General features: G+C 47.6%; 1 protein-coding gene and 1 long non-coding RNA gene across 15 annotated transcripts in view; both read right to left on the bottom strand.

Annotated features, from left to right (window-relative positions):
• HIPK2 (homeodomain interacting protein kinase 2) overlaps positions 1-23,302 on the bottom strand; it is a 145,126-nt gene that overhangs the window by 102,927 nt on the left and 18,897 nt on the right. The window lies entirely within an intron of this gene.
• Positions 17,453-22,156, bottom strand: LOC148054674 (uncharacterized). 2 transcript variants are annotated; one of them, XR_015706977.1, is made up of 3 exons: positions 21,592-22,156; positions 20,965-21,089; positions 17,453-17,746 (listed from the first exon to the last, which is right to left on the bottom strand). It is a non-coding gene; the product is annotated as an uncharacterized LOC148054674 (long non-coding RNA). The 2 variants fall into 2 exon arrangements; XR_015706976.1 differs by having other exon boundaries at positions 20,965-22,156.

Here is a 23,302-nt window from a genome sequence, read left to right as displayed (position 1 = left end):
TCAACGTCAGATGGCCGCCTGTGCCCCTTGGTGAAACGAGTTGTTATTAGGGACTGGCTTCCACACCAACAAGCAGCCCCTTGATGTCCCTGCAACACTGCTGGCAGCCTCAGCAGGGGGACAGGAACAGGGGAGAAACGCTGACCCACCCTGGTACCCAAAAGCAGAGGGGGTGGAGGATGTCTTGTGGCTAAAGGGAGGACTTTGGACTCCTCTACTGCCACTTCCACCCTCCTCAGAGGTTTTATCTCATTGCAGGAGAAATATTTTTTTCCCCTAAAAAAAGAAGTATGGAATCTTCTTCCTTCCATCCAAAATTATTTTCTCACATTTGAGGTTTTAGGGGCACATGTTGCAAGGAGAATAACTCGGCCAGCTCTTCAGCATAGTCCAATACCAAGAAATTACAGGCTGATTGACAGCTTGGTGATGGGAAAAGGCGGCTTCTGCAGCGAAGTCATTTTTCTTGCAAATTTGCCTGTGCAGCTAATGTGAGAAAAACACAACCCTAAATTTCCTGAGGACACTATCAAATTGTGCTGGTGGCATGTTCTTTTTTTTAAAAAGGATCTTTACTCCATGGCAATAGCAAAAACAGTAATAAATGTGAATAAAAGTTGGATGGTTTGTTACAGGGATCAAATTCCTTGTTACAGCCTGTAATATGATTTACAGCTTCAGCCTTTTGATTACGTAGGCCAACAACGGCTTGCCACAATGTCCATGAAGAAATAAGCCGGCAGTAATGGGGCGATCCATGCCAGCCGAGCCCTGTGACAGCGATGCCCCCTGAGCATTCCCCGAGCTGGTCTCTGGGGAAGGAGCATCTTCACTCCTGGAGTCTTGGGTGGGGTGGGGGGGCCATTAGCCCCAGGAGGGAAACAGGCACTTTCATTTGGAAGAAGTCCTCTTGAACTCAGGTCTGCCAAGAAACCTCCTGTGCAAGGCTGGGCCTTTCTTCCTGCCTCCCAGGAAGATCCTAGCAGACACCCTGGTGGTGGTGAATCCCCCCCCTTCCTCTGGACCACCTCACGACCACAGGGACCCCTGCCAAGGCTTGGCCTCTGAGCAATGAGTCTGGTGATCAGGCGCCCCTTGATCGTACCAGGCACTCTGGCATGGTTGAGCTGGGGAACAAGAATGCCTTGATCCCACCTGGCATAATCAGTTACCCCTTGACAGCTTGGGAACACCTCATTGTGGATCGTAACTCGGGCGGATCAGTACGGGAGGATCGTACCTGCCTTGCTGAGATTAATGAGAACTCAGCAATAACTGACCGCAGCTGTGGCCAGAATGGAAATTTACTGATGCCTAAAGTCAATCATCTCACAACCCTATAAACAGTGGTACCACGGGAGACCCTTTGAGCTCTTCTGGACTGCAGCAGGCTGCGCCAGTGTCTCCCTCTGAGTGGGACGCCTCTCAGAGCTGCGAACTCTTAAGTTTGCATACGGAGGCCTGGCGACAGGACCTGGGCTGATCTCCAGCGCCCTTCACTCCTTGAGGTTCAACCCTTCGCCCGTTGCGACAATCATTGAAGTGAGTATTTCACTGAACTCGAGGGGAATTTTTGACGGGTATCTTTATCTGCGCGTATCAAACTCGCGAGGGATTTTAAGAGGTATTCTTTTATTAGGCCTATTGTGTCATTGTGTGTGTGTGTGTATTATACAAAAACTGTAGTAAGCTTTATTTAATCACTTTGTAGATGCTAGAATAACCAATGATTAGTTACTACTTAATTCTTATGATTCTCTCCTTATTGTGAATAAACCTAAGTTGCTGCTAAATACATGTAATCCTTAGACATAAACCGTTGACCAAGTCTGAGGCTAGGATTGGATCCAGACGCACCTAGGCTCCTCTTGAAGAAGGAGTTTAGAAAGCAAGGGGGTCCATTCCGAACCTCGTGACTCAACGGGAGGGCCTCCTTTACCACCCACCCCCCCATTCCCTTTTCTCTCTCTTTCTCTCTCTCTCCATATATTCCATTCATTTAATAAGTAATAGAGTGAACCTTGCCATCGAACTCTGTTAAATCACCCTTTTATAAATTTCTATTAAAATCACTATTTACAAATATCTGTGGCGGTGATTATTTAAGCGACCTAACCGCTCATTCGCGACAACCCTGCCACGTTTTGCCTGGGACAGCCTGAGGCTGGCCCCTGGTTCCTCTTCTTTTTGTTCTCTGACAGCAGCGGAGGGGATGAGGATGCTCAGGACGAGCAGCCATGCCCACAGAGCGCTCCTGCTTGCCTGAAGCCTGGCTCAGCAGCCCCACCTGTGCTAGCAAAAGCTTTGTCTGGACCAAGGCAAGTGGCGACACTGACTGAACCCTCCTGGGCTCAGGCTTGGTCCCGGCCTTGGCCGGGGTGCAGGGCAGCCTCCTGCAGCCCCAGCTGGCCAGTCAGGCTGCAGCCCCGACTCCGCAACTGCTAAATACAAGCCCTGAAGAGTGCAAGCCTAATTTTTCTATCACTGCTGCACACAGCGAGTCTCTGGGCTGAGAGCAGAATCAAGGTTGGGCACCAAGCATTAAATAAAATTGATAGTTCCTTTCTTTAATAATGAGTTTTAGTGTAGCCATTTAAAGGTCTCACACAATTGACAGTAACTGGGTTTAATGGGGCCTCCCCTGTCCTTGATACGACTCACATAACTCCCCATAGCATCCACATGAGCTGAAGTAGGTAGCTTGCAGCCAGGGGACAATGTTAAAACAGCCTGAATGACTTTTATTAAAAGACTTGACTTTTTTTCTTTCCTGAGAACTCCTCCCACGTCAGCTTTCACTTAATAATGATTTAGCAGGTGCTATTTACAATTCAGATGGCCCTCTTCTGCATGCATACACAAATCACGCAGCCGCCTCACTTGTACTTCCAACAGGTTTCAGGAAAGCAAATGAGGTAAAGTTCCCTATCCACCCACCTCACCACAAAGAGCAAAAAATACACTTTAGGGACTAAAGAAGGAACAGTTTGAAAGTCACTGATGTTTTCTTCTGCTTTACTCCTAGCACTTACTGCTGATTTATAAATGTGGCCTTTGCGGTGGCAAGAGACCAAGCCCCTGCCCTGTATTAAGTAGGCAGTAAGACCTTTTGCAGTACCTGCAGAGCTGCCAGTGCACTGTAACCAGAGGCTGCTTGCTGACTGCCGCCAGAATGACAGTGCCTGCTTGAAAAATACTGTCGAAAGCACGTGGCATGTGTTCAGCATATAAATGATACACACAAGACACTCCTGAAATAAATATCTTCCACTTCTCCCCAGAGAGGCACAAGCCTGCAAACTCATATGCATGCCCAGGTTAAGGCGGCAATGAAAAGGGGATCTGCCAGGTATGGCTAATGTATTGCACCTTCAAAATAGCCATGTCTCAAGCACAACACTCTTCTTCACGGTGGCCTCTGTGTGGCCCCTTTTGAAGCACTGTCCCCAGTACCACTGTGCTCTTGGAACCTCCTTAAAGTTTATGTCCCTGGAGGCTACACAAATTCCTTCCCTTGTGCTACTGAATGTTTGGAGACAACCTCAAAGTGGAGTTCAGACCTCAACAGCCTCAACTCCTTCCTGTTCCTGGTGAGCAGAATATGTCAAGGAAGCCTTCGTTCCAGGTGAAAATCTCCCTGCCTTCCTGCTCTGCTTTTCCTGTCCTGCTAGTAAAACTGTCTCGTCCTAATTAGTAGTTTCCTAAATGCTTACGTAGCGCACAGCAGTTCTTAAAGATGTGACAGAGCCTGTCCCTTGCAGTGCTCCAGACCTGGCTTCACACGGCTCCAAGCTGCCACGTTTGATCCACATCCCCGGCCAGATGAAAAAGCAAGACTTTCCAATGCACAGAGTAGCCATAAACAAAACCAATCAAACAAAGCCAAGCATCCTTCTACACACCCAAGAAGCCTATCATCCTGCTGCAATGTGACGGCCAGGGAGCACTCAACGCAATCACCTTCACACCCTGTATCCCCCCGCCACCCCGACTGCCCTCCTACATGTCCCACTCCTGCATTTATAGCATCAGCAACGCAACCCTGCTTACTATTTCATACTCCACACAATGACTTTTTTTCATAGATAGGATAAAAGTTAGCAACCAGGACCTCAGTTAGTACTCTTGGGCATGCGGAGACGTAGGCAGCTGTTCCCTATCATGCCCTGAGCAGGTTATTTTGACACGTGGCTTAGGATACTGCTATCTCCCCCCACAAATCATCTTTATTCCCTTCTTCACTCTCCCTTTTAACTCCTTAAACCCATGGCAACTTGCCTGCTGTGTACTGAAAGCCTTCTCAGCTGACCAGGGAGAAGAGGACACAGCCAGCAAAACACTGGGGAGACCTTCCTCTGAGCCAGCCCAGTCTGTCCTGCCCCCTTCCCTGAGCCTCCAGCTCCACCGCTCCTGCCCCCAAGCACAGGAGGTGCTCGGAGAGGTGGTAAGGGCTGGCTGGGGCTGCTAGCCAGCACCGCCTGGGGAGCAGGCCAGTCAGCAAGCCTGGGCTCAGTGCCTATGTACCGATGCAGGCTGGTGAGATGGCGCACACCCACTTTCCCCTCCAGGACATCTCCGGTGTTGGGGGCAGTGGGAGACGGGTGCTCTCTGGTGCACGGTCCCTGCAGCAGCAGCATCTCTTTTCCCAGGGCTACGCATGGAGACTGTGAGATGGGCAGAGCTGTCCGCACTGGGTCCAACACTCCTGGAAGCATCCCTGCCACCCCAGGTGAGAGCTGGCATGAGTAGTAGCTCGGGGGAAGTAGGATACCCAGAGCCCTGGTGCGTCCCGCACAGACCGAACAAGGCAGCACCACCCCGGGCCAGACCCTGCACCGGAGCCTGGAAACATCTAGGCTGCTCCAGCCCCATCTGCTCACGCTTGGCACATCTGGTGGGTCACTAGGCAATGTCATGTGAGCTGGATTTGGACTGTGGGCAACCACTTAAATAAGCATGCTATACATCTGAAACACCAAACTCTTAGGAATTAGTGAATACACGGCATCACCAGCCACAGATCTCCCTTTGAACCATTTGTGCTGTGTTTTATTTTATTTTGTCTCTATAGACAAAGGAGTCAAGTCCCTGCAATATCAAGTCTTTCCTTCAGTGCTCAGTGACCACAATTTCACATCTCACCACTACAGAACTCCACTCTTCCATATCCACTACAAGCCACAAAGCCCTGCTATTAGATATCTTCTGTAATCTAGAAACATTGCAATTCTTATTCATCCTTTTGATGTGGGTTCAGGTGCCCACAAGCCTGAGTAATAAGCTGTGGGCTCCTCTGACATATTCCTGGGTTTAGGCACGTGAAGCAAAATCTCAGGGACAAATATATACACTTACATTACATCCTTGATTACACCTCAGTGAAGGATTCTTTAGGGGCCACCTCCATCTCCCACTTTAATGAATTGCAATAATGACAAGAGATATTACAGATTTCCTCAGTAAATCATGTGACTAGTTCATGTTTCACGTTATAGTTAATTAACGATGCAATACCTGAGAACATAGGTTAAAATATACCTCACCAGAGGCTGCCTCATTACTTCGCTGCAGATGCTGCAGCCACTGGACCTCACACCAGTTTCTAGGTCTTGGTATGAGAAGGTCCAGCAGTCAAGTCCGTGCTCCCCTGAACTGGAAGGTAACCCCTAGATACCTTCCTAGGGGAAAACCCAGCCCAGTTGGAATAGTGCAAAACTTCTTCTCTCCAGAACACCTTGACACCACTGAGTGGAAGGCAAATGAAGGCAGCAAGCGAATATATTTGATAGGCTACAGCCTTGACAAAACAGAACCAGACCCCAGTAAGTAAACCCCCTTCAGCATACCTGTCAAAGCTGACAGGAAGACTGTCACCTCTACGGAAATCATGAAATGATGCTGCTAACGCTCTACCAAGATGTCAAAGTGCTCTCCAGACATAACGTAAGAAACCTGGGAGTCCGCTGTGCCCATGGCAGGCCTCAGTGGCTTGAGAAGGCAGATGGATCGCCCTGCCGGACGTACCTCGCTGAGCAACAGCCCTCCCGAGCCAGGGAGAAAAGCCATCAGCTCCTGTGATGACTTCTGGAGTCCCAAGAGCAAAATGAGGCAATGAACAATAAAGACAGAGGTAATGGCAGCACCTGGAAGCCTTCAAGGTCAGCATGAGAGTGCAAAGGAACTTATGCGCCATCTCAGTGGAAAGATGTTTTAGGAAAGTGGGTGTCAATGAAGTCAGGAACAAGTTTTACAACCAAACACTCCCAAGGGCCCTGGAGGAGAAGAGAGCCTGCTCTGGAGTCAGAAATGGGATGAGAAAAAAAGGAGATGAAGTCAGACAGGCAGGATCGACAGAAGCCCTGCTTTGAAGCTTTATCTTTGGAGGACACTGAAGGATGTCTAACAAAATGCCTTGCCGAAGAAATCCCTCTTGTTTTTCTCAGAGGGGGGCCTGGCAGAGCTGAGGCACATGCTGGGTGCCCGGCTGGGGCTCTGCTGCAGGCTGCTGGGGGACACATGAGCAGCACCGCATCTCCCTAAAGAGCAGGAGACCATGGTAACACCCCCAGCACCACTCAAAATGAGCCATGGCACACTGAGGCTCGTATAATGCCATGCTTAAATGTGTTCCTGAAATGCTGGAGGAGATGGGGAAAGCAAGCTACCACGGAATATTTTGTGGCTTCCCCATCCTGAAGCTGAAATGGTGCCAGATGAGCCCAAAAGCAGTTATTCAGATCAATGAGCCAGGTAGCTGGCAAAAGCATATGTGTTCTGGCCACCTTCTTCCCTCCCATCATATGTCCTCCATGGAGGGAAAGTGCAACAAACTTTAACCATGGCATTTCTACAGCACCCAAGGTTCCCTTAGGAGAGCTGTACAAGATAGCCTGAGCAGTAAATATGAAACTGGCCAGGGCTTGCCTTGTAGTCCAGTTTAGCATGCATGTAGGTCCATACTTTTAGCCTCCAAACAAATCGGTAATGCAAGAGCCTCTACATTCCCACAAGCTCCACCTCTGATTGCTACTTGCTAACAGAGTTGCATCCTGAAGGCAGAACTGAAAAAAAGAAGGATCTCGGCATGACTCTGCTTTCCAGGCAGCGTGGGTCAAGTCACTCAGCTCGGTCACTTCAGTTTCCATCTTCCAAACAAGGATTGACCACAGTATCCCCATCTATTTCCCCAAATAGAAGACTTCCTCAGTTCCTGACCCCAGGTCCTACAGCCTTCCCTGGCCACCCCACCTGGCCCTCTATGATCTTAGTTCCCAGGAAAGGGCACCAGGGCCTCTGGAAAAGGGACCAAAATGAACCAGTGTTTCCCTCTGCTGCCCTGGCTGTGCCCCCCTTACCCACACAGCACTGGCACACTTGTGGCTTCCCACAACTGCCTAGTGGAAAGGATATTTTGGCTTTTTCCACCAGGTCTGCCTCCCCACCTGGATGACTTCCCACCTGTAAATATTAGCTTTGCAATGTCAATGACTCCAACTGGCCCGCAAGTGTGGTGAAACCACAGGGAATGGCTGGCACCTCACATACCTCACTCGTTAGAAGCAACCCTACTTGTGAAGGCAGGACATGGGCAAGGCTTGCTGGAGTCTTAGGCTGAGCCTCTCACTCCCACAGGATTTTTTCGTAAGTGTTTCATTTGCAAAGAGGCCATTGCATGACATTCAGCCCTTGCTTTGTTTACGAAATCTGAAACTCAGATCAAGCTCTAGCTGGGCTGAAAAGGTCAGTTTGCCTGTTCGCAAAGTCCCTCCCTTCATTTCATTTCCATCAGGATACAGACCTGTTGGAGAGAAACAAGCCTCTGGTGAGGTCTGGATGAAATACGCAGGATCTGGGCTGCAAAGGAAGATGAAGATGCAAGGAGAAAGGTGGGGAAGCTGGACATGGGGCTCTGCCAAAGCAGAAAATTGAGACAGACTGGTTTGATGATGTCCCAACTATCCCAATGCCAGGGTTACCTACATCTCCTTGTTTCTGCAGCAACATCTCCCTTTCAAATAAGAATGACCAAACATAGGATTTACAGCATTCTCATACATCGAGGGCAATGGGGTGTTTTAGGAAATTAAGAGGAAGTATACTGCAGGTTAATCACCTGACCTGCACTTTAAGTAGTTAAAACAATTCTGTAAATAACCTGTCCTCACATAGACACACAAACACATACCTGCGCAGAGAAAAGGCCTTTAGTTCCTCACAGAAACACATTTTGAGCATGAATTTTTCACCCTGTCTTCCAGACTTTATCTCCCTCATCACTTATGGCCAAGAAAACATCCCCAAAGTGATGGCCAGTCAGGAAACTTTTTTGCTGTCACTCATGGCTCTTGGTTTGCCTTCCAAAGTTAAGACTACAAACTCAGAAACGTATGACATGAAACGGGCTGGGGCTGTGAGCTGAATGGGCACAACGGGACTGAGCCACCTGGCCCAAACCAAAGGCCATCAGGGAGACACAGGGTTTAGGGTTTGGGTGTGGACTCATCTCCCGCCCAAAAAATCCTCTTTAATTCACAGGCTGCGCCTGAGAAGAGTAACCCTGTAGAAAAGTGCCACTTAACTGTCTCTCTTGATCCCTTCTCCTTCGAGAGTGGCTAGTAGCTTGTAGGAGACCACGGTGAGAGGGAGCTGCAGCAGTCTCCATGAGAACATGGGGCGTTAACAGGCGTATCCTCGGGAACCCCGGTCATGGCGATGGCTCGGAAATTCCAATGATTTGTTTTGCTGTATTTGAGGTTGTACTGACCTCTGTCACACAAAACACACGGTCACACTCAGGCACACATAGACATGCCAGCACTTGCACAGCCAGAGGATGACCCATGAAGGCAACGAATCTCTTCTCCAAAATAAATGTGTGATGCTGCCCCAAGCGATCCCACAGAAGTGACTCTGGACACCTCCCTGCCCCACTGCTGGCTGGCTGCTGGGGCTGGGGGCTGGCAGTACATGCCTCATCTCCCGCTGTCTTCACAGGAACTTTCTTTTTAAGCAAGGTTTAATAGAACAGAGGCCAGTTCAGCATGCAGAGAAGCAGCTTGTCTGGCCAAGGAAGGACAGCCTAGGTGATGCAGGAAGCTCTTGCTAACACAGAAAGAAAACCCGATTTACGTGTGGGGATAAACTACATGAAGGATTTCAGAGCCTCGAAGAGTAAACATCCAGGAGCTCAGGAAAGGATATCTACTTGAGAAAGAAGGATATAAGGCCCTTGTGTGCAATGAAGAAGCTCAGGGAGACCAGTAACTGCCTACTCCCCCTCAAAGCTCTAAAAGAAAAGAAATCAAGAGGAAGGGAAGTCATTAAGAGAAAGAAACCAATAAAAACCTCCACCTGTATCAGCAGAACTCCCTAGCTACCATCAGCCTCTCCCCCAGGTTTCTCTTTTGTGCAGGATATGATTATTTATTGACATATTTATTTACTCAGCTCTACAGCACTTAACGCCATGGCTGCTGGGCTTCTTGTGCTGGCAAGACTAGAGCATGACAGAAGAGCAAAGCTGAACCTGGAGATCCAGTACGATACATGCCAAATGCCTTCTGCAGGCAGTGCAGCCTGAGGCATGCTACTGCTGTGATGGGCTAGAAAGGGGGACCGAGCTTCAAAATCAGGCTCTAGGTGGAGACAGCCCCACCGCCAGACTGGGCGCACACACTCCTCTTCAACCAAAAAAGAGCAAGCAGGTGATAGCTTCGGTGGGGTGTACAGTGAAAGATAACCCTTGGTGTAACTTTGCTCCAGATCGCTTGGTGCTTTTGAGACCCTAAACAGCACCCTGCAGAGACATGGTCACCTGAGCACGCCTTATGCCATGTACGACTGCACTCACGCTTTGCTACCACTCAAGGGTACAGCACAATTGCTGAAGCCAAACCTACAGTATCAAAAATCCACGTTAGGAAGGATAGCTGGCTACAGATGACAGACTAGCAAAACGGGCCGTCAGGCCTCCTTCTCATTCATGATCCTATGCTTGTGACCTGACATGTCGCTACGCACTTGCCCCATCTCTTCCATAACCACCTCTCTGGCACTATTACAGCTGTTTTGCAGCCATGCCCTTTCAACCCAGAACACTGGACTCTTTCCTTTTCCTACAGCAAGGAAATTAGAGGATTCAGCCTAGATGCAACAGGACGAAGAGTTCAGAATCATCAACACACCAGTGATATCGCAGCCAAGCTGTCCACAGTCACACCTATGGTTTTCAACTAATGATGAAAAGGAAGTCTGGCTGAACTGAGTCACACGGAAAGCAGAGTTTCTGGGAAAGTAAGGTCTGGATGATTTTCTAACAAGGAGCAAATACACCGCTGTTTCCACAGGATCCAGAAAAAACAAGTTAGTAACATCTTGTGGTCAATCACAAGAGCTTTCAATAGGTCTAGGAGAACCTTGGGCATCTTAGCTTTGTCTAACATAGGAATGACTGGGGAAAAAAACGGCCTGCGGTGGGCCTACGGTTGTGGTAAAGCAATTGCAAGAATCCCAGTAAATGACGAGAGGGGGAAACTGCCAAAAAAAAACCAAACCAAAACCAGCTAGGTGAATTTAGTACCAAAAGTCCTGTGAAGTTTCATCAGACCTTATGCACTCAAAACTCACAGAGAGCTTTCCAATATTCATATGGATGAAGAATAAGAAGAGACTGGAAACTAGATTCAGCAGAAGTACAGTAACAGGGGAAAGAATTTCAGTGGGAAGGGGCGAGTTTACACCCTATATAAATACCTAATTCATTCGATGTTTGCAGTACTCTTTTGTGGACATACTCCTTGGGTTTGGTCATTTTTCATATCTGAAAATAGCCACGCTTCCCTCTTTAGTCCTTCCTGGGCTCATGGAAGATTGAAATGAGTCACCAGAGGACCAGCTGAGTCATCCAGCCAAAGCTTGGAAAGTGATGCAAAATTGGTCATCACGTCCATGAGTAGAACATGGATGACGGCAGCCCTCCTAGCAACCAACCATGCATTAGGCAGCAAGGGTTGGAGGCCACTGCCACTATGAGCTATTATTTCAAGCCAGAAAGAAGGCAGCCTTAAACGAAACTAGTACAATGCAAAACAATCGCTGACCGCTGGTTCTGCATCTGACACAACGCCCTTCTCCATTCAGTTTCCCCACCCCAGTTCCATTAAGAAAAAGGGAGTTCCTTATCTCAGAAATGGCCATCTCCATCTTTCAGATCACAGGCAATTTCTAGCTGATTTATGACTTTTACAAACCAAAGTCCTAATTCATTCAATTTCTTTAGAGTATCATCAAATCTTAACACCACCTGTTTCAATATGAATCTCCCTCAGGACCAAACAACTATGACCTTTTAAGAACAAAGGTCCATATTTCATTTTTATATCTATCAACTTCAGAACAAAAGGAAGTGGGGCAATTGCTTTTGGGCATAGAAAATGTATTTACCTAACAATTTTTTTATGGTGATTACAAAAGTTTAGCAAGAGAATTCAGTGTTCAGGACAGTGGGTGACTGTTAGACCTGTCCTGAGGAGCTGGGCACACTGTAAGCAGATGCAGTGCAAGCTCCCTTGTCCCATCACTCAGGTAACAAACCACAACCTTGCATTTGGGCACCAAACGAATGATGCTGATCCTGACCGACTGCCCAGCCCTCCCGAACCTGCTGTCAATCAGCACACCCCATCAGGCATGTCTCTGACACACCTGAACAGGCTAAAAGTGCCAAGTGGGACCTCAGTCCTACAAACATTAGTCATAGGCGTGAGGTTTAAAACAGATGTATTTATACCAGCACCCACAAAATCAGTATCCTGCGACACACAGCTCACCTTTATCTTTGTCCCCCTTTATGGAAATCTGGCAAAAACAGAAAACAAGATGTAGCTGATTGACAAAAGCCACAGAGGGCCACGGAAAGCCCTCATACTAACTATTATGGAAATATTTAGTTCACAGAAGAGACAAATAAAAGGGAGAAGATGTAGCTCTAGAGCAAAATGAACAGTCGGTAGATCTCTACGGTAAAGGCCTGTTCTCCCTGTGCTGTCATGGAAGAGCAATGCTGACTTGGCAGGGCTGGGTCGCGTTGCACAGCTGCTCAGGGAAACCCGTCTCCGCACAGCTCGCCATCGCCCTGCGAACCTCATGCCACAAGCTACCACCGAGCCAAGCGTGGGGGGCTCCAAAGCAGCGGGCGGTTATGGGGACAGCACGTGTGGCAGATCAACAGTGCAGAAAACCGGCTGGCTGGAGGCCCCCGACCACACTCCTCTCACCTGCCCGCGGACTGCACACGAGATGGCACCAAACAGGTTTTCATGAAACTGCTCTAAATTTCCCAACTAATGATGTCACTCCTGTTTTGTCCTGGTCCTTCCCTCCAGCTCATCCCTGGGTTTCACCAAGGCCACGATGCATCCACCTTGCTATGCCTCCGCTCCCAGCTCTCTGCACCTTCTCTCCTTTCTCCTTTACCAAAAAAAAAAAAAGAAAAAAAAAAAGGAAAAAAAAAAAGAAAAAAAAAAAAAAAGAAGAGCTGAGAGGTTCAGATGGGCAGCAGTGAATGAAGGACCCAACAAGCCAGCGTAATGTTTGAACCTTAGGGAAGACAGACGTCAAACAGAAGCAGATGTAACTGGACATCTAGTCTTTTAAAGGCTTGGTGGTAGAGACTCTGAGCTGTTCAAATGAAATGATAACTTACTCCATGCTCTGCAGGGTCATAAAATAAATATGAAACTGGATCTTGGCAGCACCAATAGATCCCAAAATTGACCTTCCTGCTTTCTGCTCTGCCTGTTCCAAGGAACATGCTATTCCTGGAGGAGTTTTAAAAAATAAAGCCCAAGCAAGTGTTCTCATGTCCTCTCCACTTCCCAAAGCCAACACAAGCAGCTCACTTGAGTGGCCCTCCCACACATGGCACCCTCTGGATCCTGGCACTTACTCACAGCCCAGCACCAGCACGATGGGCTGCCCTGGTACCAACCACGAGCAGTGCAGCAAACACAGTGTGCAGCTGAGCACACGCGAGCTACAATAAACTTGTCAGACTGTGCAAGACATGAATCATATGGACTTCCACAACAGCAACACAGTGTGTGCAGCCCTGCTAAAAAAACAAACAAACAAAATTCCTAAGACATCCCAAAACACAGATGTAGGTAAATGGCCACTCTCCTGAGGCTGCCAGTACAGTTCTGCTACAGGGCTTGCCTGAAAAATAGATACCCTCCTGATGTGTGACACTTCAGAAATGCTGAAGCATGGCTTCAGCGGAGAGCCAGGGGAAAGCAAGAGTAACACTCAGCCTCTTCTCACTGGGAACCTGGACCCTGACCAAGCAGATGCCTGGGTTGCCCAGCACGCTGGAGGTGTGAGAAGACACTTGTGGCAAAGGCTGCTCATCAGTCACCGAGGGCTGTGGCTGCAGAGATTGCTCAGGGTCTTTTGGAAAACACATCTCCAAGTGCACTCAGCCAGATGGAGGTGCTGCCTGTCTTACACTGGCAGGGAAGTTATGTTGGAGAAACAGTAATGCCTTTTCCTGCTCAAGGTCTTCCTGGAGTCCTTGGTGCAGCCGTGAGACTGAAGCATGGAAATAATGCTACAAGTGCATCTGAGGGGTTTCCACACTGCCCCTACCCTTCAGGGTAGCTTTTGGAGTGGATGTGAGATGACTGCTCCATCCATGCTTGCAGGCCACCAGGACATACTGTTCTTCAAGGCAACCAACAAATGAACCAGTCACTAATAACTAGGCTTTGGATGTCTAGTGATATCTAGCTATAGGATGTCTGGGGATGTACATGTATTTTTCACTTGTATCACTGTGATACTGTCAGTGGGGACATTGACCATTTTACCATTCCATTTCCCCCCCCGCTCTTCAATCTCACTGTGTCACCTCTTCGGCGACAGTCCTTCAAACACTCGCAGACATGCCTCACCTTCTAACCAGCAACTGCAAGCCTGTGACCCAAGAGATGAATCAGGCAGACAAAAGCAAAAGGGAAAGGCATAAGGCCAGTTTGTTTGCTTTTCCTGGAGAATTCAGGCCAGAGACTTCAGCTCCTCCAGGTCAAGACAGTGTCTGCATTAGAAAATATTCTATAAATTCTTTAACTGTTCCCCTAGGGCAGCCGGCTAGACCCTCATGCTACAGGCACGTGGGCCTGTGTCTTAGTTTAAGCACATGAATTGTCTTAACTGACTTCAGCAGGACAACTCACGCATTGAAAGCTAACCACATGTGTAAGCGTTAGAAGGATCAGGGCATTAGTCATCTCCCCTTGTTTTCTGCAAGGGGGTTTGTGTAGAGAAAAAAAAAAGGCAAAAAACCCCCACAAAACTTGTGGATACAGTTCAGGTATCCGAGTCACACTTGAATCTGAATTAAACTCCTCTCTCCCACTCTCCCTTTTTGAAAAGTAAGTAATTTTCTACCAGTTAAGTATTTGGTCGGCTGTTAACTGATTTGAAAAGAAATCCTGTGGAAGGTAGAGTCTCCAGCACCCATGCACACCCACGCCCACCCCAGAAGCTGCACACTCTCAGAAGACCTACACGGGCATTTCACGGGTTTTCCGCTCCTGGATTTTCTTGCAGATTTTTCCTTCCCTTCTTTCTTCATGACTAGCAATATGCATAGTCAAACACGCGCTCTGCTCTCGGCAGAGTTTGTCTGCTGCTGCTGCTGCTGCACATTCTCCACCTGGAGTGAAAACTCCTCTTTGTGACACCACGTTGTCACTGCAGCCAACGGTGATGTCACAGACCGAGTATTGTGAGTTCAGCTGGAAAAGGAGCAGCAGGAGCAGATGAATTCCGAAAACAAAGATATTGTTTTGGTGTAAACAGCCTTCACAGAAAAGAGGGAAAAAAATTTAAAAAGAAGTATATATAAATATATGATAAATAATTTTCTCAAAGAAGTATAAATAAATATATGATAAATAGAGTTTTCTTTAGGCAGCTCTTTCAAAGTCCCAACTAGGTACTGAAAGGTTTGTCATTTGTTTCTGTTCTGCTAGGAAACGGGGCCCTTATTAGCTTTTGAAATAAACAGTTTCTATCCTTTTTTTTAATTTTGTTTTTAATACCTTGTCTCGTCATTGTCCCAGAATAAGCAAACACCGTTGCTGTGTAAAGAAACAGGTCTCAGGAAATAATGTACGGTGTGTTTCCAAACGCTTCATAAATCCACAGGCAGCTTGCAAATACTGCCTGCATTCCTGTGTGAGGGTGGTTGTTTTTCATATAAGTCACGTATTAATGCAATTTGCAAAAAAAACTTAACCCCATTCAATCACATCCCCTTCCACCTTTACACTGAAACCCAGAGGTTATAATTACACCCAGGAGCAGGAATAAATTAAAGCAAGTGCTGGTGCTGCCTTGTACTCTTTTTTGGAAAGAAAGGTGATCCCGTCTACCCGGCCTGATGTGCTCTAACTCAGAACGGGGCTGGCTGGCAGGCAAAGGAGCAAAGAGCAGGTTTTCGTAAGGTTAGAAATGAAAATGAGGTCATTTTCAGAGGTCAGAAAGGGAGTAACACATCCCATGTCCTAACATGTACCAGATCGTCAGAGGGGGACATTATCTTCACTACCTCCCCCTCTGCCACCAGGGACATCTTCAAGCTGTGGCTCCCCAGGAGCTCTGCGGAGGGCAGTGGGAGGGAGGACACGGGCACCTTGTAGGTTAGACAGTTTCCACCCCTTTGTAAGGGTTATTTAAAAAGTAGCACACCGTGACAAAGTCAACACCCAGCAGTTTGGGTGTGAAACACCCGAGGTCGGGGCAACAGACTGATGCATCGCAGTGGACTCCCAGGCAGGCCAGTCTGAGCCCTTCACTCACGTGGCTCGACACCATCTGTCAGAGGAGGCGAGCCCCTCCCGTGGTAACAAATTTTCCTTCAAAATCCCTGCTCCAGAGCAACTCTGTGTCTCCCTCGTTAGGGTTATGGGAGATGGGACACTGGTCGTGAGCCACGCTGAGCGGAGGTACAACCTGGAGGTGACCAAAGACGCCCGCACCAGTGGTTGCCCCTGTGTGCAGGCACACACTGTGCGAACAAGACCAAGGGGCTACGGCCCCCTCATTCCTGCCTCACAGGGCCCTCGGCTGAAGCAGGACCACCTGCTCTACCCCAGCTTTTTCTCCAGGGTTTTGACAGGGCCGAGGGATCTCAGCTCAGAGCTACACACTGAAAGCTGTCAGTTAAAAGGCATGCCTCCTTTTGGAGGAGTCAATAGCAGGGAATGTGAAAGGCATTTGCTATTAAAAGAAAAAGAAATAAAAAAGAGAAAGAAAGAGAAAGAGAAACTACCGTTGCTTGCTAAAACACAATCACCTAATGCTTGAACAACTGTAATAACCAGACGGTGCTGGCAGACCCATGTCTGTCTTGACAAACCTTTCTGAAAATTCACATGCAGAAGAAGGGGAAATATTGGTAGGTCTTCAGTTATCAGCTTCTCAGGGGACACCACAAATAATAAGCAGTTACCTCCCCAAAACACCCTAATGGCATCCTAGCTTTACAAAAAATGACGCTTGAATATTTTCTCTGAAATATAAACTTGCCATGCACAGTCAAAATTAAAAAGAAATATAGGACATTTTTAAGAGAAACTCCATGGGGAAAAGCAACTGTGAAATAGACAAACATCAATTATGAAAACCACATCAAAAAGAGGCTCTTGTGCACGGGCTTTAGGGTTTAGGGATTTGAAGAAAATGTGCATCCTGGTTTGAGTCATAATGTAGGCAGAGAATGAGCAAGTTTCCCCAACTTGTACAGCTCAGCGAGTATGTCCCGTGCTGAACTGTAACCCTTTAAAGTCAGTGTACCTACACGACTTTTTTGCATCTCAGCTCCTGGCTCATGGCAATCTTTGCTCCCCACTCCCACCTCCTCTGCAGCATCAGAGTGACTGGCTTACTCCCATCCCAAGTTACTGCAGGTGAAACAGCCAATACTACTGTGAGATGGGCAAATTTCTGCTGAAGTGTGCATCCCAGCCATCCAGTAGCTTGCTCACTGGTGACATGATCACGATTTCTACTTCAAACTTCAACCAGAGCCTCCTCCTCCCCTACTACTGCCCACATACAACTCTGAACTAGTAACAGGCTGCGGGCAGCACTACTTCCTTCTACCCAAGGAAACACATCTGAGTAGAAAAGCAAAATGTAAGAAAGTGAACAAAAGCACAGGGATTAGGGGGTGATTCTGCCTGTGAGTCAGGACTGGATCATTTTCCCAAGCTTAAAGATGACGGTCTCATGCATGTACCACTTAGGATTTCCACAGGGCAGGAGCTGGGAGAGGGAGCGACCGGAACTATGAGTACCCAGGGTAAAACCAGGAAAGGCCTTCCCACAAGACCCACAACAAAAACCAATGGGATGATCTTGTCCTTCTTTAAAATAACTTGCACGTCTGTTGGTTTGTGGCATTGCTGTTTAATGGTACACAGCATTATTATAGAAAAGCAGCATAAACCAAACAGTTGTCCTAAGGGAAAAAAAGACGTCTCAGTTTGTTTGCTTTTTTCCTCCATCCCTGACTTGTCTCTGTCTCAAGGGTCACACATGCTCCTATACACAATGCCTGGATGCAAGGCTTCTCCAAGAATTTTCCTCTCTGATGATCGATGGCACCAGGCGTTTCCCTGTCTCTTCTTCCAGCAGCAGTGGCCGTTTATTATTCCTCATGCCCACTCTGCCTGATAGACAACTACACAGAAAACAGAAAAAGATGAAAGCAAGACTATTTAAAGCTGCAAATCAAGAATGCAAGGCTTAGGAAACCCCAGCTTTATGACTGCCTGTGCAACCTTCCTTCAGCCCCCTTTCTTGCCTATGTATGGTGGCAGAGCTGCTAATCTCATAATCACAGGCTATTTTTCTATGGGACCTTGGCGTCACCCAGTACAGAAGGATACACGGTGCTCACTTAGTGAGCAACTAGTCACTATTTCGTCTCCTCTGCACTGTACAAGGTGTGGCCCCAAGCCTTGTTTACTAGGCACCAGCCACGTTCTGCTCTGCAGACGGAATTAGTAATTTACTCATGGGCTTTCCTACAGTATGCATCATTAGAGTAACTGAATGTTTCACAAACATAAAGGAATGTATTTTCACAATGCCCTCATAAAGTAACACGCTGTATTATCCATATGGCATGGGCAGGGAATTGAGGCACAGAGAGATTAACATGAAAAGCTTCCACTAATTTTAACTGCCTAATTGAAACTCTTACGTCCAAATTCTTCAGAGATTTGTTTTGTCTGCTGAGGATGTGACGACAACCATTTTTTTAAGGCTTAAAACTTGACCAAGTTTGGGCTGATGTTCTTGAAGACAGCATAAGTGGTGCCTCTGACATATATACCATGCAGATTTAATTGGGTTGTTGAGGTGAGGCATTGTTTTCTCACTTATTTGTATATTTGTTATATTTAACATTCATAAAAAATTTCAACAGAGGTATAAAAGAGCTGTTTTCTAAATATACATTCTGAGGCAGGTAGCTGGGGTGGAAAATTTTAACCCAGAGAGTTTAAGTTTGGTGAAGTTGTGAACAACCAAAAAGAGGGTCTTATAACAGGGAAGCTGTTGGATGGCCTCAATAGGAGGTCACTGCCATGACATACATTTTTCTTTCTCTTGGATTATATTATCCAGCTGTTGAAGAAACCACACATGCCAGATGTTACACTAACAGAATTATGTCAAACTTAAATGCAAACTGTAACTAAAGCTTTATTTCATATCCTGGTTCTGTTCAGATAAATAAGATTCTTTATTTTTAATCTTAATGCACAACAAAGTCTTGTTACTCAGTTCCAAACAGCAACTTTTGCATGAGCCCCACCTTTCCTCTTGTTGTCTCAGAAAGAGAAAGCAAGTTAAGTATCAGGTATTGTAGGCAGCAGTGGTCACAAGCTGGATATAGGACTCAGAGGTAGTGACTCTCACATTGCTATAAATGTATTCTTTCCCTATTTATATACAGGGAGATTCACAAAATCCTAAAAAAAGACCCAGCTAAAAATTCCAGACAGTGCTTTATCCATGTTAATACCAGGAAAGAAAGACAGACAAAAAGGCAGATGAGGGAAAAAAATGAAAAACTCTACCAATCCATGGTGCCAGCCTTCTTCAGAGCAATAAATTATTTTTAGAGACACTTTTATGTAAGTGTAAAATCCAACCTTGCAACTGTCCACCAAGTGTGCGCAGGACTCGGGGCGGGGGGGGAACAAGAGTGAGACAATATGGGAGCTGGCAGGAGAATCGGCTCCTCCATCACCTTGTGAACATGCAAGGACAACCCTGGGATAACTCCCGACGATTCTCCTTTGCCACCCAAGCTGTATTCCTGGCGCGTGATGTTATAAACTGTCCCTCCCCTAGACACATACCACACGCACACAGAGACAAACACAGACCCAGTTTCTCGGTTCCTGCACTGAAAACTCTCGCCATATATCCCTGCTTTTCAGCTAGCAATGTCTCCTGACTGCACTAACTGACTAATTTAGTATTTTTAATCACAGAGGGATTTACAGCACTGCACTACAGTGCTCTCTTTTATTATACCCACTGTTTCTACTGGATCTGGATACACTCTACATACAAAGTTGCACATTAGACAAATTACACTGCACATTAAATAAATCTCTCTCTAGAAACGGGATTAGATGAAGAGGCAAATCTTCCTTATTCCTAGTGTATAAATTAATATCTCCAAAATCAATATGAAGTAAGAGCTCCACATCACTTTACAAAAAACCAAAAAAATAGTTTAAACATTCCCCACAATGAATCAAATTTATGTTGGAGATGCAGTCTTTTTCTCCTATTTTGCTTAATAAATAAAACAGCTGGTCTGAGGAATCAGGTCAATCAGTGTCTGGAAAAAGCCCCATTAAAGCTGCTATATAACCTAGTTTCTCAAGCTGCATGAGGCATCCTAATATTGGAGAGGCAGAAGTCCATGCCGAGACAGCAAAGATTGGCTCAGCTTCTGGCCCTTCAGGGTTATGGAGGATATTTATCACAAAAGATAGCAGTAAGTGAGGTATCTTGCAAACATCTAAGGAGCTAGGCTCTGAAGGAGCACAACAAAGACAACATGATGCATCCAGACCTATACGTAAAATACGGCTAGTGATCTTGGGCGTCCAAGTTGAGGTCATCCAACACGCGGAGATGGGAAAGGACCAGATTGTCCCATGTGCTCAGACCCCCTCAAAGCTAGCCTAGCCCTGCTGCCACGGTGGGTGACAGCACCTCTTCTCTCGGCACTCGACGGCTACGGGGACCCATCCCTCTCGTGCCACATGGGAGGGTGAATCTGGCAGTGCCCAAAGCCGTGAGTGTGCTGCATGGGTGCAGACCCTATTCCAGTGCAGGCAGAAACCCCCCAGCATCAGCCTTCCTCCTCCTACACTGCACACAGCTGTCATCGCAATGCCCTGGCCCTGGTCACCTTGGAAAATATAGCCCTTCCTCTCTTCTACAGGTTTGAAAACGCTTTGCAAAGGGTATCACAAACCACATCCTATAGAGACAAAGATGGAGCCAGAAGAAAGTAGAATGACTTGCTCAAGCTTGAAGAGCGAGGCAGCAGCAGAACTGGGAAATGAAACCTCCTGACCCACAACCCTAGGTTTTAGCTTCTTAAATAAGGATTCTCTTTCCTCATTAAAAAACTAAAAATGGGAAGAGGGGGAGGAATATTCTGTAGATACAATGAACTTGGCCCTCAGAGAGCTAATGACCTGATATACTTTTTTTTTCCTTCTCACCTCCATTTCCCCTGATAAAGTCACTGTAACTTCAAGGACTATCCTTCTTTACTGGTCTACTTTAACCCAGCGTGTCAGCTCAACATCCTTTTCCCAACCGTCTGACGCCAGATACCGTCCTTCCCAGAGAGGAGATTACCTTCTCGCTTTCAGTCTCTCTGGACGTCCTCACAACACCCTGGACTGAGACCACTCCGCTTTCTAGATCGTGCTGAGGGACGCCGAAGTCCTATCCGCCGGTCTCAGCCTGCAGTACATGGCAACCTAAAAGGGTACCCTGGAGGTAAAACCTGCTTGTTCTCTATTAATTTTTCATTTCAAGAATGGCTCCAGGGAAAGGAGGGAGATATAGGTCAGAGACTTCGGGGGCTGATTAGTAACTCCATACATCTTCCTTTCTTTTTTTTCCCCTCTCTTTTTTTTTTCCTTTCCAAATTCAGAAACAGAGGGTTTTCCCTCTGTATTTCTCATTTACTCCTTGAACATCATCGGCATTAGTCAGCAAACTCCTGCTATTTCCTCTGCGAGCCCCTGACACTTGCAGAGTGACTAACCTTTCTCTCTGCACACTTTGGCTCCAACAGTCGCATCTGTTTTTTACCCCCAAGAAAAATGGGTCTCCACTTTGCACACCTGCAGTACTCCCCTCTGGTCACCGCCACATATGCTCCTGCTGCTGTGCAGCTGCAAACACCGCGATTTTTTAGGCACAGAGCTGAAGAGCCAGGGATGGCACGGCCTACATTCAGGTCACTTCTTAACTCACCATCACAGTAGCAGTGTCCCTCAAACTGGGAAGTGGTTACCTACTGCCCCAAGCACCGGCATGTGGGGAACACGATGGAGGAAGACTCGACTGACCTAGCTTCCCTTTGCGGCCCTGCCAGTAACCTGGTCTGTCGGGTCACATTGGCTTCAGGTGTCTGTATTAGCCTTTCCTTCCCGGGACTGAGACTGCCCTTGTCGAGGCGCCGGGTGCCTGACAAGCACACAGAAGGTCTCAGCTGGGCTTCTGAGGCACGAATGCAGGGTGGTAAAAACACAGCTCCTCGTGACTCAAGGCCGACTCATCAGAGCACGACAGAAGGCTCCTCCTGGCCAGGTGGGCTTGCGCAAGATGTCCACCCCCAGCCACGCTCACAGGGGACCTCGCATGCAACTCATGCTCACATAGGCATATCCACAGACCTGCCCACACTTTGCTCTCAGCGCCACGCTCCAGCAGACAGCAAAGTCGTTGTGTTCACCTTTCCAAGGCGATGCCAAGAGCGCACAGACCGCTCTCCCCTACGTCCAACATGCAAAGAGGGCACGTTGCCCCCAGGGCAAAGCCATGCCCTCAGGCTACGGTAGGTGCTAACTCCCGCCGCCCTTAATGGGAACGACCCACATCCAGAGCGGAGCACGTCGGTAAGGATCAGCGGGAAGGCTTGCCAACTTGGTGCCAGAGAAGTCTGTTCCCCAATTGACCTTGCCGCCCCCACCCCAGCACCGACCCCGCTCCCCCCGCCATTACCTCCATCCCCATTGTAGGAGAGCCTTCTGCATCGCTGTGTAGGGAGGCATGAAAATAAACCACCGGCTCCAGTGCCACACTCCCTCCTGGCAGATTTGTTTCTCTCTCTTCTTAACTGTTTCCAAGTGCCTGGCTGTTTTATAATCCCCACTGAGCATTCCCTTAACTCCTTCCTCACTGGGCCCTTCCACCCTCCCTCGCCTGCTCTCTCTTAAAAGGCAGAAAAAACCAAGGCAAGGTAGGGGGTACAGAAAGCAAAGGAGGGGGCCTGAATCAAAGAAGGAACAACTGAATCAAATTGCACGTATAACAGAACCAGCAAATTAGTCACTTCCCCAGCCTTCTCTTACGCAGACAACTGACTTTTCTATTAAGATACTTCTTTTTTTCCCCGTGGACATTTGTGTACTTTAGAAGCTTACTTCTTTGCTAATCTCCTCCTGCTTTTTCATACGATGAGGTCATATGCTTCTGCTGGTAGCACAATTTTAAATCACACAGCAGCTTGCCCTTTGAGGTCTGAACTGAAATCGCTTTCTTAGATCACAAGTAAATATGAGTTGATGGCTTCATGCCCAGTGTCACCACCACCCCATTTATGCGTATTGCAAAATCTGAGAAGAACCGAGTGCAGGTATCACTTCTCAGTGGAAAGGACCTTGGCAATCACCACGAGGGCTGAGAGAGGGCTGTGCGGAGGCGCTCGGGCAGAGGGACACGGCCTCCCCGGTTCCGAGACATGGAACTTCGCAATTGCCCTGAAGTGAACTGGCGAGAGCCGCACACACTATCGGTGCTAAAGGCTGTGCATTGCACATGTGTGTGCATGCGTGTAAGCAAGCACGGGTGGTGGGGAAGAGTGAGATACCCGGCCTGAGACATTTTAGGAGACCCACAGGTCAGGGCTACGCTGGGATAACCGCGACGTACTGCAGGTCACTGTGTGCCGAGGTATGCTGGC

The sequence above is a fragment of the Nipponia nippon genome, unplaced genomic scaffold, assembly GCF_047370975.1.
Source record: "Nipponia nippon isolate SJK-2023a ecotype South Korea unplaced genomic scaffold, ASM4737097v1 scaffold_3, whole genome shotgun sequence".
NCBI lineage: Eukaryota > Metazoa > Chordata > Aves > Pelecaniformes > Threskiornithidae > Nipponia > Nipponia nippon.
This window is presented reverse-complemented; position numbering and strand designations above follow the sequence as displayed.